We start from the raw sequence: 13,876 nt of genomic DNA on the forward strand, positions 1-13,876 counted from the left end.
AGTGCTACTGTTGACACTCTTTCCTGGAGAATTCACTGAGCTCTCCTGGGAAACTCCGGTTTCTGTGGCTGTGGAGACCAGAGAATGGCACTGGAGTAAAAATGCTACCAGCAAAAGACTCCTTTAGCATATATGAGTTGATTCTTGCCATAAGCACAAAAGATGATTTTTACAGACACCGGGGATTAACTAGTTTTTCCTCTTTTTCCCTGAAAAGTGTAAGTGCAGGTAAGCTCCAACATTTGCCCAAGCCCCTTTGTGACCACAATGCATTGCACATGTGAATTTGTGAACCAGCCAATCACAAGGGATTTTATAACTGCCATCATGCCTACTACCACTTTTCAAATATTCCTAAGGTACATAGTGTCTTAGAAACACGTTTCATAAGGATCCCGGTTCGAGCCCCAGCCCGGCTCCCCACCTGCAGGGGAGTCGCTTCACAGGCGGTGAAGCAGGTCTGCAGGTGTCTGTCTTTCTCTCCCCCTCTCTGTCTCCCCCTCCTCTCTCCATTTCTCTCTGTTCTATCCAACAATGGCAACAATAATAACTACAACAATAAAACAACAAGGGCAACAAAAGGGAATAAGTAAATTTTTAAAAAATAAAAAAAAAAAGAAACACGTTTCGTGGTCAGGCGGTGGTGTACACATTACGGTGCACAAGGATCCAGGTTCAAGCCCCTGGTCCCCAACTGCAGGGGGGAAACTTCATGAGTGGTGAAGTAGGGCTGCGGGTGTCTGTCTCTCCCTCTTATGTCAATTTCTGTCTCTATTCAAGAACATATATATATATATATGTATATGTATATATATATATATATATATATATATATATATATATATATATATCTTTCATGGGGAAGTTTATTATTTGCATGGGGAATTTTGAATTTCCAGAAATCTTGAAGAGAGTGAGACAGAGAGAGGAAAAGAGGAGTGATCTCCTGGGTTAGCCCCCAGTCCAGTGGGTGCCTGAATCAGAATGAGCTCCCTTGGCCTGGACCCTGAATTCCTGCCCAGACCCCACATACGTGGGCACTGGCTTTGATGCTGGCATTTGAAAGGGCACTTGGGAAATTCTGAGAAGCCTTGATGACTAAGACAGATGACGTCCCATCAGTGCAACTGACTTTTCGTTTCTTGTTATCGATTTTCATGTTTTCGCATCTTCAGATGTGATTTGTCAGCCCGGGGCAGCATTCCAAGGCACACAGATGTCGTTACGGCGAGCACTTTAAAGAGTGCTGTGTTTTATTGGGGCCGACAGGACGATAGATAAATATTAGACTTCATCGGTTGCACGGTTGCTACGTCTGGGAGCTGGGGCACAGGCTGCAGAGCTCTTAGGCGCTTCCCTGCCTACCTTCCTGGAAACCCTGGTGGTGGCTTTGCTCCCTGCCCTCAGGACAGTGCTGCGGGGGAGCCGGGTGTCTGAAAAGCAGCTTCTGGAAGACTTTTCCCACTCCAGCTCCAGAGGCAATGTCCTCGTTCCTTATTGGTTGTGATGTTTGTGAATGTAAGCTCTCATGGAACTGGGCCGGTTGACCTAAACAGATGGACAATAAATAAGATGGGGACCAGTGAGTATGAACTAAGAAACCCTAGTCTCACCTCTGGCTGATAGAGAGCGTGTGTGTGTGTGTGTGTGTGTGTGTGTGTGTGCGTGTGTGTGTGCGTGTGCGTGTACGTGCGTGGTGGTGGTGGGGGTCCTCTGTGTGTGTCTAAGACCGCGGGTCCACCCAGCCCAACCCCATGATGCCCTCCTCTCCCCGACACTTGAAACTTCATCATTTCCAGACAGCCAGTCTATCCTTGCTGATGAGAGACCAAGCGCCCCACCAATGACTTCAGGTGAAGTTCTGTCTGTCTGTCTGTCTGTTTGTTGTACCAGGGCACTGCACAGTGCTGTCTTAGGGTAGTGTGGGGGATTGAACCTGGGACTTCAGAGCCTCAGGCAACAATGTCCTTCTACTTAACCATTATGCTTTCACCCCACCCCACCAAATGGCTTTAGTCCGGAGATGTGACCCATCACTTTCATTGATAACGCTCACCCGTCCACATGTATTTGTGTACACATTAAATGACGTCCTGACCTACACGTCTTCAGTCTAATTTGTCAACAAGACAAAGAATTCCCTCTCTCTCTCTCCATCTCTCTCTCTCTCCCCCCCTGATTTTTGTACTCTGAGCGGAGCCCCAAACTGCCCATGCAATCAAGTTATTGACTATCTCAGAATATCTGGGGGGGAATCAAAACCTCCCCCCAGCACAAAATGGGATCAGAACATGCTGAAACTCTTCCCAAAGGGATTTTTCCACGCCTAATAACACCAGCTGTAGCTCATTTAAAATAGCTGCTCATACGATAACAAGGGCCTCTCAGATGCTATCTTAACTTCAGCTGACCTGGATCCTTTTTTTAAGATTTAAATTTTTATATTTTATTTATTACTGGACAGAGAGAAATTGAGAGGAGGGAGAAAAACAGACACCTGCAGCCCTGCTTCACCGCTCGTGAAGCTTTCCCCCTGCAGGTGGGAACCAGGGGCTTGAACCTAGGTCCTTGTGCACTGTAATGTGTGTGCTTAACCAGGTGCGCCACTGCCTGGCCCCCTCTGCTCATTGCTGGGGCTCGGTGCCTGCACTAGGAATCCATTTTGTTGCCCTTGTTGTTGCGCTTGTTGTAGTTGTTATTGTTGTCATAGCTGTTGTTGTTGTTGGGTAGGACAGAGAGAAATGGAGAGAGGAGGGGAAGACAGAGAGGGGGAGAGAAAGACAGACACCTGCAGACCTGCTTCACCGCCTGGGAAGCGACTCCCCTGCAGGTGGGAGCGGGGGCTCCAACCGGGATCCTTGAGCTGGTTCTTGTGCTTTGTGCCACCTGCGCTTAACCCGCCGCGCTACCGCCCGACTCCCTCTTGATTTCTTTCTATCCTATCCAGCAATTACAGCAATAACAACAATAGCAACAAAAATGGGAAAAAATGAAAAGAAAAGAGAAAGACAAGGAGAAACAAAGAGCTATTTGGGAAAGCTGGAAACTGGCAGAGATGGAGGGAGGCGGAGAAGGAGGGAGGGAGGGAGGGAGAGAGAGAGGTTGGAATCCTTCCTAGAGAAAACTACCAAATCACTGTTTTCCCAACAAATATCTTTATGCCTTGTCTTTCTGTTGCCAGTAAGGTAAATGGAAGTTTTCCTTTCCTGATCTTTTTTCTTTTTCCAAGTACAGGGGGAGTATCTAAAACAGGAGTTCGAATCAGGAAGCACGCTGACATGTTCTCATTCAATCCTTACCCCGACCAAGAGGTGAGATTTTAGTCTTACTCACCATTTTCTCCTGGCTCTAGGCAAGAAAAATACCTCATGTCCCCACCTGCAGGGGGAAAGCTTTGCAAGTGGTGAAGCAGGGCTGCAGGTGTCTCTCTGTCCCTTTCCCTCTCAGTTTCCCGCCCCCCCCCTTCCTCTTGACTTCTGGCTGTCTCCATCCAATAAATAAACAATAAAAATAAAATACCTCATGTTGTTTCCAACAAAATAAGTCAGGTATTAGAATATTACCCACCCCTCCCTGCTGCTGGGGTGGAAAGACAACTCACCAGGTGAGGCTCCTGCAATGCCCGTCTCATAAAGACATCTGATAAAAAGGCTTTACAGTGGGTGTGAAACATCTTTCCTTTTCTTTTCCACACTTGAGATAGTGAATTTTCCCTAGGACAGAATCACTTGAGTCTTTTTCTACCATTTGGAGAACTGACCTTTATGGACACTGGCCTTCTGGGACCAGCAGTTCTACTATACCTGCTGCATAATAATAATCAGGACATGCCCTGAGATTTCACACACAAAAAGAGCAGCCTGGGGGAGTCGGGCTGTAGCGCAGCGGGTTAAGCACAGGTGGTGCAAAGCACAAGGACCTACATAAGGATCCCGGTTCGGCCCCAGCTCCCCACCTGCAGGGGAGTCGCTTCACAGGCGGTGAAGCAGGTCTGTAGGTGTCTGTCTCTCCCCCTCTCTGTCTTCCCCTCCTCTCTCCATTTCTCTCTGTCCTATCCAATAATGACAACAGCAATAATAACTACAACAACAACAACAACAAAAAAAAAAACAGCAAGGGCAACAAAAGGGAATAAATAAAATAAAAAATAAATATTAAAAAAATTTAAAAAAAAAAAAGAGCAGCCTGGGAGGTGGCACAGCAGGTAGGGCCGCTGACCTGTGAACATGAAGTCCTGAGTTCAATCCCACCATTGCATTGTCCATACTGATGGTCTCTCATCCTCTATTCATTCTCTCTCTCCCTCTCCCTCTCTCTCTCCCTCTCCCTCTCTCTCTCTTTCTCTCTCTCCCCACCTCTCTCTTTCTGTCTCTCTCATAAAGAAAAAAAAAATCTTCAGGGCACTGGGTGGTGGCACAGCTGGTAAAACATATATGTTACAATACCCAAGGACCCAGGTTCAATTCCCCCCATTCCCATCTGCAGAGGAGAAACTTGACTAGCAGTAAATTGGTGTTACAGGTGTTTCTCTTTCTCTCTCCCTCCCCCTTCCCCCTTGATTTCTCTCTCATAAATAAATAAACGAATGAAATATTTTTAGGTCTGAGCAGTGGTGTACTTTATTGAGCACTTGCTACAACGTGCAAGGGCCTGGGTTTGTACCCTGGTCCCCACCTGCCATGGGAACGTTTTTTGAGTGGTGAAGTAGTGCTGCAAGTGTCTCTCTTTCTCTTCCCTCTCTATCTACCCTACCCCCTCAATTACTAGCTGTCTCTATCCGATAAGAAAGGATAAAAATAACAACCTTTTTTTAGATTATTTATTTTCCCTTTTGTTGCCCTTGTTTTTTTTTATTGTTGTTGTAGTTACTGTTATTATTGTTGTCGTCATTGTTAGATAGGACAGAGATAAATGGAGAGAGGAGGGAAAGACAGAGAGGGAGAGAAAGACAGACACCTGCAGACCTGCTTCACCGCCTGTGAAGCGACTCCCCTGCAGGTGGGGAGCCGGGGGCTCGAACCGGGATCCTTACATCGGTCCTTGTGCTTTGTGCCACATGCGCTTAACCCGCTGTGCTACCGCTGGACTCCAAAAAAAAAAACCTTTAAAAAAATATTTTTAAAAGATTTTAGTTTTGAAAAAGGCATTTATTGGCTAGTTTGCTCAGAAGAGTCTTTCAGGTCACCCCCTGTGAGCCCTCACCTTTGACCGTCACCAATGGCTGATGGCTGTCCATGTGGACTTTGCTCAGGGTCCAACTCCCTCTCTGGGGTAAGGATGCTTTATACATACAGCAGAACAGCTGTCATCTTCCTGGACACCCAGAATTTGCACACGTGGAGCTTCTCCCTGTAGGTAGGGACCAGGGGGTTTGAACCTGGGTCCTTGTACTTGATAATGCCTGCACTCAACCAAGTATGCCACCACCCAGTGGTCCCCAGTCTCACTTCTTTCTTTTTTAAATCAGCTTCAAAGTTGAGGAGGAACTGGAGAGAGGCAAAACAAAGTAAGCCGGATGCTAGCAGCCCAGATTGCCTTTGGCTCGGTCTAGATTGGAGGGAAACCTGGAGTTACTGCGATTTCATCACGGCAGCTGGTCCAAGATAAACCTGCCAGCACTGCTCAGAGGCCAGATCTGGATTGCAGTGATAGCTGGGACCTGCTGAGAGGCAAGGAGAAACTATTTATCTGACATTTTTTTCAACCCCAACCAAGAATTTTCTTTGGCTCAAGTTATGGTTGGGACCGGTTTTCATTTGCACAGAACTCATTCGAGGATCCGAGGCTCTGACAGCAGAGACTTCTTAGAAAGACTTCCATTCCCCTGTGTCCTCTCCACGTGTGCCTGTCTCATGACTCAGAAATAGGCATTCATCCCGGAAGCCTAATCCCGGGGCTTTATTTGTGCTTTGGCTGTGCCAGCGCCTCACGTCACGTACAGGTTCTCTCTGAGTCAGATCCGCACGCGGCCTCCAGGGGCCTGGGCATCCTCAAGGAGGACCGCAAGGAGCATTTGCACCCTTCCAAACTGGCCACCTTTATCGAGTTGAACCCATGTGAATCAATGTGGCACATTTTAATACGTTTCACTGTCTCAAGCTGTGGCAGCAAATTACAGTGTGAATCTTCTCAACAGTTGCTTCTGTAGTGGCTATCTGGATTCTCTACTCCTTCGACTGTTTGGTGACACCCAAAGAAATTCTGTTCATTAGTATATGTCTTGGAGGGGTTTGAAAACTGTCTTATTTGAGTTAAAATACTGCCCAAAGTTATAGCATTATTGCATTAACTCTGCATTTTTCAAATAGGTAGCATTCCAGGTTAATATGAATATTCTAGGGATAGAAAATGATTTTTTCTTTTTGCTGTTATTAGGTTGTTTTTTTATTTTTTTATTTTTTTGGAAAGCAATACAGAATGTATCCAATCAAACCAGTATTATATTCCCAGCCAATTGTCTATACAGTAATTCCAGTGATAATAGTAGGAGCTTTCTACAAGTCTCTTGAATATCTGCTTTGGTGTTGTTGTTTTTTTAATTTTTTAAATCTTTGTTTATTGGATAGAGACAGCCAGAAATTGAGGGTAGAAGGAGACAGAGAGGGAGAGAGAAAGAGAGACACCTGCAGTACTGCTTCACCACTCGTGAAGTTTTCCCCCTGCAGGTGGAGACTGGGGGTTCAAACCCTGGTCCTTGTTCATTATAACAAGTGCTCTCAACCAGCTGAGTCACCATCCAGTCCCTTATCTAATTTATCTTTCTCTTATCTTTAGTTAAAGTTAAGCTAAAGGAGAGACCAGAAGATAGTACCATTGTTTACACATCAGACTTCCATGTCTGAAGCTCTGAGATCCCAGGTTCAGTTTCTAGCACCACCATAAGCCAGAACTGAGCAATAATCTGTTTAAAACTAAAATAAAAGTCAAGAAGAAGGATGGTCTTTGGGACACTGTTGTCATGGCCAGAGGTTAGAAATGACTTAAACATTCATTGACAAGAAAGCAAATAAATCAATTAAGATACAACCATTTAATGAAATACTATACAATCATTTTTAAAAGGAGTGAGGGGAAAAAAACAGTAGCAAACAGACTGTTTCTGAGACTTGTGAGAAGTCTAGTGGTTATCTTTGGGAGGGTAGAGACACAGAACTTTGGTGGTGGGTGTGGTGGGGAGCTATATATTGCAATCTACACAATCTTGCAACCCACTCTTAGTAACAAAATCAATAAAAAGGAATGAGATCCCAAGAATGAACTACAAATGCTACGAAGCTCCAAGAAGTCGACTTTAGTCTGGAAATCTGGTCGTATTAGTCATCTCTGCAGACAACAACTAGTGATTGAGGATCCAAGGAGGACTCATCTTTCTATCATGTCTTGACCATCATCTAGACAAGAATAAGATGGTCGGTGTTTCGAAATCTTTCATTCTTTGTTTGGTCTGAAAAAGTTGGCTGCACCATTGTGATTGAAGCCATCCTCCTAAGAGTTGTCATTTGCTGAGTATTTATAGCGGGTTCCTGTTTGCTACACACTGCATCTCACTTGCTCCTCCTAGTAATCTGACAAAGTCAGTGGTACCCTCTTCATTTTAGAAACATGAACACAGTGACTCAAGAAGAGTCAAGCTGCTTGAAGTTATAGAACCTGTACTAGGCTAAACCAGAGCTCAAACCTAGGCTGACCTGGCTTTTTCCAAGGTCCCTTGGAGGCCTTCCCATGACCCAGTGTTCAGAGAGAAGGCATCTTCCTCATCACTGCCCTCGGGGCCTGACAGAGAGCTTGGCACCCAGGAGGTGTCTAATATAGGCTGACTGAATGCTAAACAGAATTCAAAACAAAAGAGAACAAGACTTGGCCAGTCATTCCCTAAAAGGAATGTTCCATATGTTTGAACATTTTGGAACTGCAGGGTGACATTCTATTGAGATTACTTGGAAAGCAAAGCGTCAATTTGACTATACGCTGTTGTGTTTGCTGAGGTGAGTGAGGGGGAGTGACTTTGTTTTCAGTCACACCTCACAAAAACCTCACTACCTCAAGATGTCTCTCTGGCGGAAAAAGGATTTCACCGGAAGAACTAGGGAGTGGGGTTTTCGTTAGGCTAGCTTTACAGACAAGCTGTCTTTCAGATGGGGTCATTTTCTGAGTCCAGGAAGTCTCTTGTTTTTCATCACGCTTGTTTAAGAAGAAGAAGAAAAAAAGTCCAGCAAGCTTGGCCCTTCTTTCCAGGGTGAATCTGGGACCCAAACAGTTAACCAGCCAGCCCGCTCAGCTCTCTTGCTGCCTCTCAGCCAAGGAGGTGAATGGGATGGTCATGAGGTCGCTTGGCAGCAGTCCACATTCCTATGGGAACTTTGCAGCAGGGAGAGCTTTGGAACATGAAGAGGCAAATGTGTGGGAGTTGCAAATGGTCCACAGTCTCAGAAAAAAAAAAAAAACGCTTGGAGCATTTTTGGGCCAACGATCCTTCGCAGGACCAGCAAAGTTCCCTGCCCTGGCTCAGAGGGAGGACAGGCAGGAACCAACACCGGCTAGTTCTTTCCAACACTGCAGTCCCAGCACGGCACAGGACACTTCCAGCATCACCACAGATGTCAGTTCATTAAAAAAAAAAAAAACTTCATCAAGGAGTTCCACTTCTCCAGATGATCTCTAGATGAACCCTTGAGATACTGGCTTTGAAAGAATTTGCTCCACACGCTCTGCCTTTTACCTTTTCCGCTTTTCCTAGAGCTTCTGCTGTCCTTTTCCCGCATGAAAGAGGACTAAAACCTGATGGCATTTTCATTTTCCTCAAGTATTCCTTTGTGTCATTTAACGTGCTCTCTGGAGACAAGGTGAATCCAATGGAATTCCTCCTCCCACCTCCCCAGTGTTTGGAAAAGACCACATCTAATAGATGATAGTGGTAAAAGGGGCAACTTTCCATTTAAATTTAGCAACAGTGACCTTCACATGTCCTCCAAAAGAGCATAAGAAAATCTGTTGTCACCACATTAAGACAGAAGCTCAGGGCCAGGGGAAATAGCTCATACTGTTAGAGCGCAGGGCCTGAGGTCCCATGCTCCCAAGTTCAACCCACCACACCACCATAAGCCAGAACTAAGCAGTATTTCTGATCTATCTCTGTCTCGCTCTTTCTCACTAAGATAAATTAATCAAACTTTAAAAATAATAACAAACTGCAAGGACTGGTGTAAGGATCCCGGTTCGAGCCCCCGGCTCCCCACCTGCAGGGGTGTCGCTTCACAAGCAGTGAAGCAGGTCTGCAGGTGTCTGTCTTTCTCTCCCCCTCTGTCTTCCCCTCCTCTCTCCATTTCTCTCTGTCCTATCCAACAACAACGACATCTATAACAACAACAATAACTACGATGATAAAAAAAACAACAAAGGCAACAAAAGGGAATAAATAAATATAAGGAAAAATTAAAATAAATAATAATAACAAACTGTAAATAAACAGAAGTTGAAGCCTCCTGTCTACCCAGAGACTTGGGGCACATCCCAAGCATCTCGTGCCTGTCACACTGAGAGCCCCCATACCCCATCTCTGTAAAGCAGGAGCCCCATGTTCTCATATCCCTGCCAACTGGCTTGAGCGGTACCAGCAAGTGGTAGTCATTTTAGGAGAGCCCTCATCTCTCGGGTTGTTTAGAGAAACCTTTGCTTTGTTCAAGCATCATTAGGCTGGGACATGGAGGCAATGGAGACATTGAAAGTTCTTGTTTATTAAGCAATTTGTCCTGCTTTATATCTTACCACCTTTCAGCCACCAAGTTGCAGGCCCTACCATGATGCCATCCTGATTTCCCTGGGTAGACGACCCCACCAATATGTCCTGGAACCCCGCCTCTCCAGAGCCCAACCAAACTAGGGAAAGAGAGAGACAGGCTGGGAGTATGGATCAACCTTCCAACGTCCATGTTCAGCGGAGAAGCAATTACAGAAGCCAGACCTCCCACCTTCTGTATCCTATAATGACCCTGGGTCCATGCTCCCAGAGGGATAAAGAATAGGAAAGCTTCCAATGGAGGAGATGGGACATGGCACTCTGGGGGTAGGAACCATGTGGAATTGTACCCCTGTTATCCTACAATCTTGTTGATCATTATTAAATCACTAATGAATAAAAAAAAGAAAATTATGGAGTTTATTTTTTTGCCATCTGTTCCAGCTTATCCCCAGTGTTTTTTGTTTTTTTTTAATCCTTTGCATTAGGTTCTCCTAAGACTAAAGTAATCAAGTAGTGTTTGAGCAGTAAGTTCCTACCTACCTAATTAGAATCCTCAGGAGACAAAATTAGCATTCTCTCCCCAAATCAATAAAACAGTCTGAGACATTTACAAGGACATGACCATTGGGAGGAGAAACTAGAAAACAGCATCCTGACTAGTAACACCACAAGGCGTCAAGACCTTAGAAGGCCCAAATAAAGAGGGAGAAAGGGCTAATATGGCCGGCAAAGAGCTGTCAAGACAAAGCTGTCTGCTCAGTCCATGCCCTGCCTGCTAGAGAATTTGCAGACTCCAGCTTCCTATCTTGGGTCCCAATAGTAAGGATATTATTATTGATCACTTAACACTTTCGCAATGCTGGTTTGACATCAGTGGGGCAGTCCTCATCAGACCTGAAAAAACAGAGAAGACAGAGACACCTTCAATAGAGAGAGGGAGGAATGACTGCAGATGAACAGACTGTGCAGAAAGAGACCGCACGGACCGTGCCCTTGACACTGACGGCTAAGGGCTTCTCTGCTTATGTCTGAGTCACACTGCTGGATTCGGCAACAGCCTCTTATTCTTATAACCCAGCTTTTTTTAGTTTAAGAAGTGTAAATGTTTACGGTTTCTTATAGCCAAACGAAAAGTTTTTGTCTGACTATAAGTTCAAGGGTGGAATGACAACGGTCTGCATCGCCGTCCTCTGTGAACTCAAGAGTCCATGGTGAGTCCATGCTCACTTCAGACATCTTGAACGATGAAATGAGACGGGCTGTCATGTTGGTTCTTTCCAAATGTTTTTCTTGGCAATTCCTCATGTCTGCAGCTTTTTTTTTTTTGTCGCTATTAGTCTTTATCATGAATACACAGACTCAGTCTGATCACATTGTTCTGTAGTTGGGCGAACATTATTTCTTTTTTTCTGGGAATTTATTGAAAAAATTAAACTGGGGTGGTGGCACACCCAGTTAAGTGCATGTAGTACTAAGCACAAGGACATGGGTTCAAGCCTCCGGTCCCCCACCTGCAGCAGGGGCACTTCACAAGCAGTGAAGCAAGTCTTCAGGCGTCTTTCTCCCTCCCTCCCTATATTCCCTTTCTCTCTCAATTTCTCTCTGTCCTATTCAATAATAATAAATAAAAAAAAGTGGGGGGAATGGCCACCTGGAGTAGTGGATTTGTAGTGCCATCCCCGAGCCCCAGTGATAACTCTGGAGGGAACAATAAACAAAGTTAAAAAAATAATAATCCTTTCTACACTATCTTTGGTGCTTTCCTTTAATTTTTGCCTTGATAATTAATCCCGTTGCATGGTGACAAGATAGTATACTGATTATATGAAGACTTTCTGTATTATTATTATTATTATTATTATTATTATTATTATATTTATTGGATAGAGACAGCCAGAAATTGAGAGTAGGGGGAGACTTAGAGACACCTTCAGCCCTACTTCACCACTCACAAAGCTTTCCCCCTGTAGGTGAGGACTGGGGGCTTGAACCTGGGTCCTTTTACACTGTAACATGTGTGCTCAACCAGGTGTACAACCACCCCACCCCATTACACGAAGACTTTCATGCCCAAAGTCCTGGGTTCAAGCTGCCCCACCAGCAGAAGCCAGAGCCGAGCAGTGCTCTGGTAAAATAAAGAGATAACAGGATGCAAATATCTTAGCACACTTACATTTGCAGAACAGAAATAGGCATCGGTGGGTACTCACTTTGTTACAAAGTGGTAACTCCTGTGTTTGAGACATATTAACTCAGCTAATATTCACTAAGGGTCCTCAGCGGCTGGTGCTATTTCTAACATTTCCGTATTTTCTGAGAAAGAAAGAGAGGTTGAATGTATCAAAGTCAGAGGAGAATATAACTCTGGACAACACTGCTGCAGTCGTCAGCCTCACATTAGTCTTTTGTGTGGATGGACATTTTAAAGTTTAATCATTACATCTGAGCCCACTCCCACCCACCCACCAGCCACATTAAAAAATATTTATTTTAGTTAAATTAGAGAGAGATAGAGAAAAAGAGAGACAAGGACAGAGACAGAGACCAGAACACTATTCAGCTCTGGTTTACGGTAGTGCTGGGGGTTGAACCTGGGTCATCAGGGCCTCAGGCATGAAAGTCTTTGTTTATTTCTTTTTAATTAATTAATTAATTAATGGATAGAGACAGAGAGAAGTTGACAGGGGAGGAGGGAGAGAGACAGAGAGACACCTGCAGCCCTGCTTCACTACTCGTGAAGCTTTCCCCCTGCAGGTGGGGACCAGGGCTTTGAACCTGGGTCCTTGAGCACTACTGTCTGTGCGCTTAACCAGGTGAGCCACCACCCGTCCCCACTTTTTTTTTCTTTCTATTTCTATCATTTATCTATTTATTATTTGACAGGACAGAGAGAAATTGAGAGGGAAGGGTAGATAGGAAGGGAGAAAGATGGACACTTGCAGACCTGCCTCACTGCTCATGAAACATCCTCCCTGCAGGTGGAGAGCAGGGGCTCGAACCCGGATCCTTACGCATGATGATATGTGCGCTTACCTGGGTGTGCCACTGCCCAGACCCCCAGGTGTTGACTTCTCATCTCCCCGTGCCACAGGACCACTAGTTTCTCTCTACAGTGGCCATCCCTCTCCTTCCCCAGAGGCCTTTGCTCTAGTGCAATACACCTCACCTAGGCCAAGTTTTGCCTTGTGATTCTCTTCTCGGCTCTGATAATCTTTTAAGTCCCTGCATTCTCTTAACAGTTGTGTATGATCATAACTACATGAACCAATACATTTCTTTTTTTCCCCCCTCCAGCTAATTTGAGTTGAAATCTTGTAATCTGAAATTGAGTCAACGTATCAAAACAAACCTGGGGGCGGGTGGGGTACCAGGTTAAGTGCACATCCCAGGAAGCAGGTCTGCAGGTGTTTATCTTTCTCTCTCCCTTCCTATCTCCCCCTCCTCTCTCAACTTCTCTCTGTCCAATAAAAAAAAAAAAAAAAGACAGGGGTTGGTGGCGCATCTGGTTGAGCCTATGTTGAAATGTGCAAGGACCCAGGTTCGAGACCCCAGTCTTCACCTGCAGGGGGAAAGCTTCACGAGTGATGGAGTAACTACAACAGTAAAAAGAAAAAACAAGGGAGTCGGGCTGTAGCGCAGCGGGTTAAGCGCAGGTGGCGCAAAGCACAAGGACCGGCATAAGGATCCCGGTTCGAACCCCGGCTCCCCACCTGCAGGGGAGTCGCTTCACAGGCGGTGAAGCAGGTCTGCAGGTGTCTGTCTTTCTCTCCCCCTCTCTGTCTTCCCCTCCTCTCTCCATTTCTCTCTGTCCTATCCAACAACGACAACAACAATAATAACTACAACAATAAAAACAACAAGGGCAACAAAAGGGAATAAATAAATAAAATAAATATTAAAAAAAAAAAAAAGAATGCAGCAGAAAACTTTACTAAGGCATGCAATGTCTTTGGAGAGAAGGTGAATGCAGGAAGATGATTCAGAGGGAAGTTAACCCCCAGATTCAGTAACGGATGGAATATTAAACCTGATCAATAAAAAAAAGAGAAAATAGGGAGTCGGACGGTAGCGCAGCGGGTTAAGCGCAGGTGGCACCAAACTCAAGGACTGGAAAAAGGATCCAGGTTCGAGCCCCCG

The 13,876-nt window shown here is 45.2% G+C and overlaps 1 long non-coding RNA gene across 1 annotated transcript; it reads right to left on the reverse strand.

Annotated features, from left to right (window-relative positions):
- Positions 1 to 1,217: 1,217 nt before the first annotated feature.
- Positions 1,218 to 5,332, reverse strand: LOC132533912 (uncharacterized). The gene is made up of 2 exons (XR_009545674.1): positions 5,203 to 5,332; positions 1,218 to 1,548 (listed from the first exon to the last, which is right to left on the reverse strand). It is a non-coding gene; the product is annotated as an uncharacterized LOC132533912 (long non-coding RNA).
- Positions 5,333 to 13,876: the final 8,544 nt, after the last annotated feature.

This window comes from Erinaceus europaeus, chromosome 17 (assembly GCF_950295315.1).
Source record: "Erinaceus europaeus chromosome 17, mEriEur2.1, whole genome shotgun sequence".
NCBI classification, from domain to species: Eukaryota; Metazoa; Chordata; class Mammalia; order Eulipotyphla; family Erinaceidae; genus Erinaceus; species Erinaceus europaeus.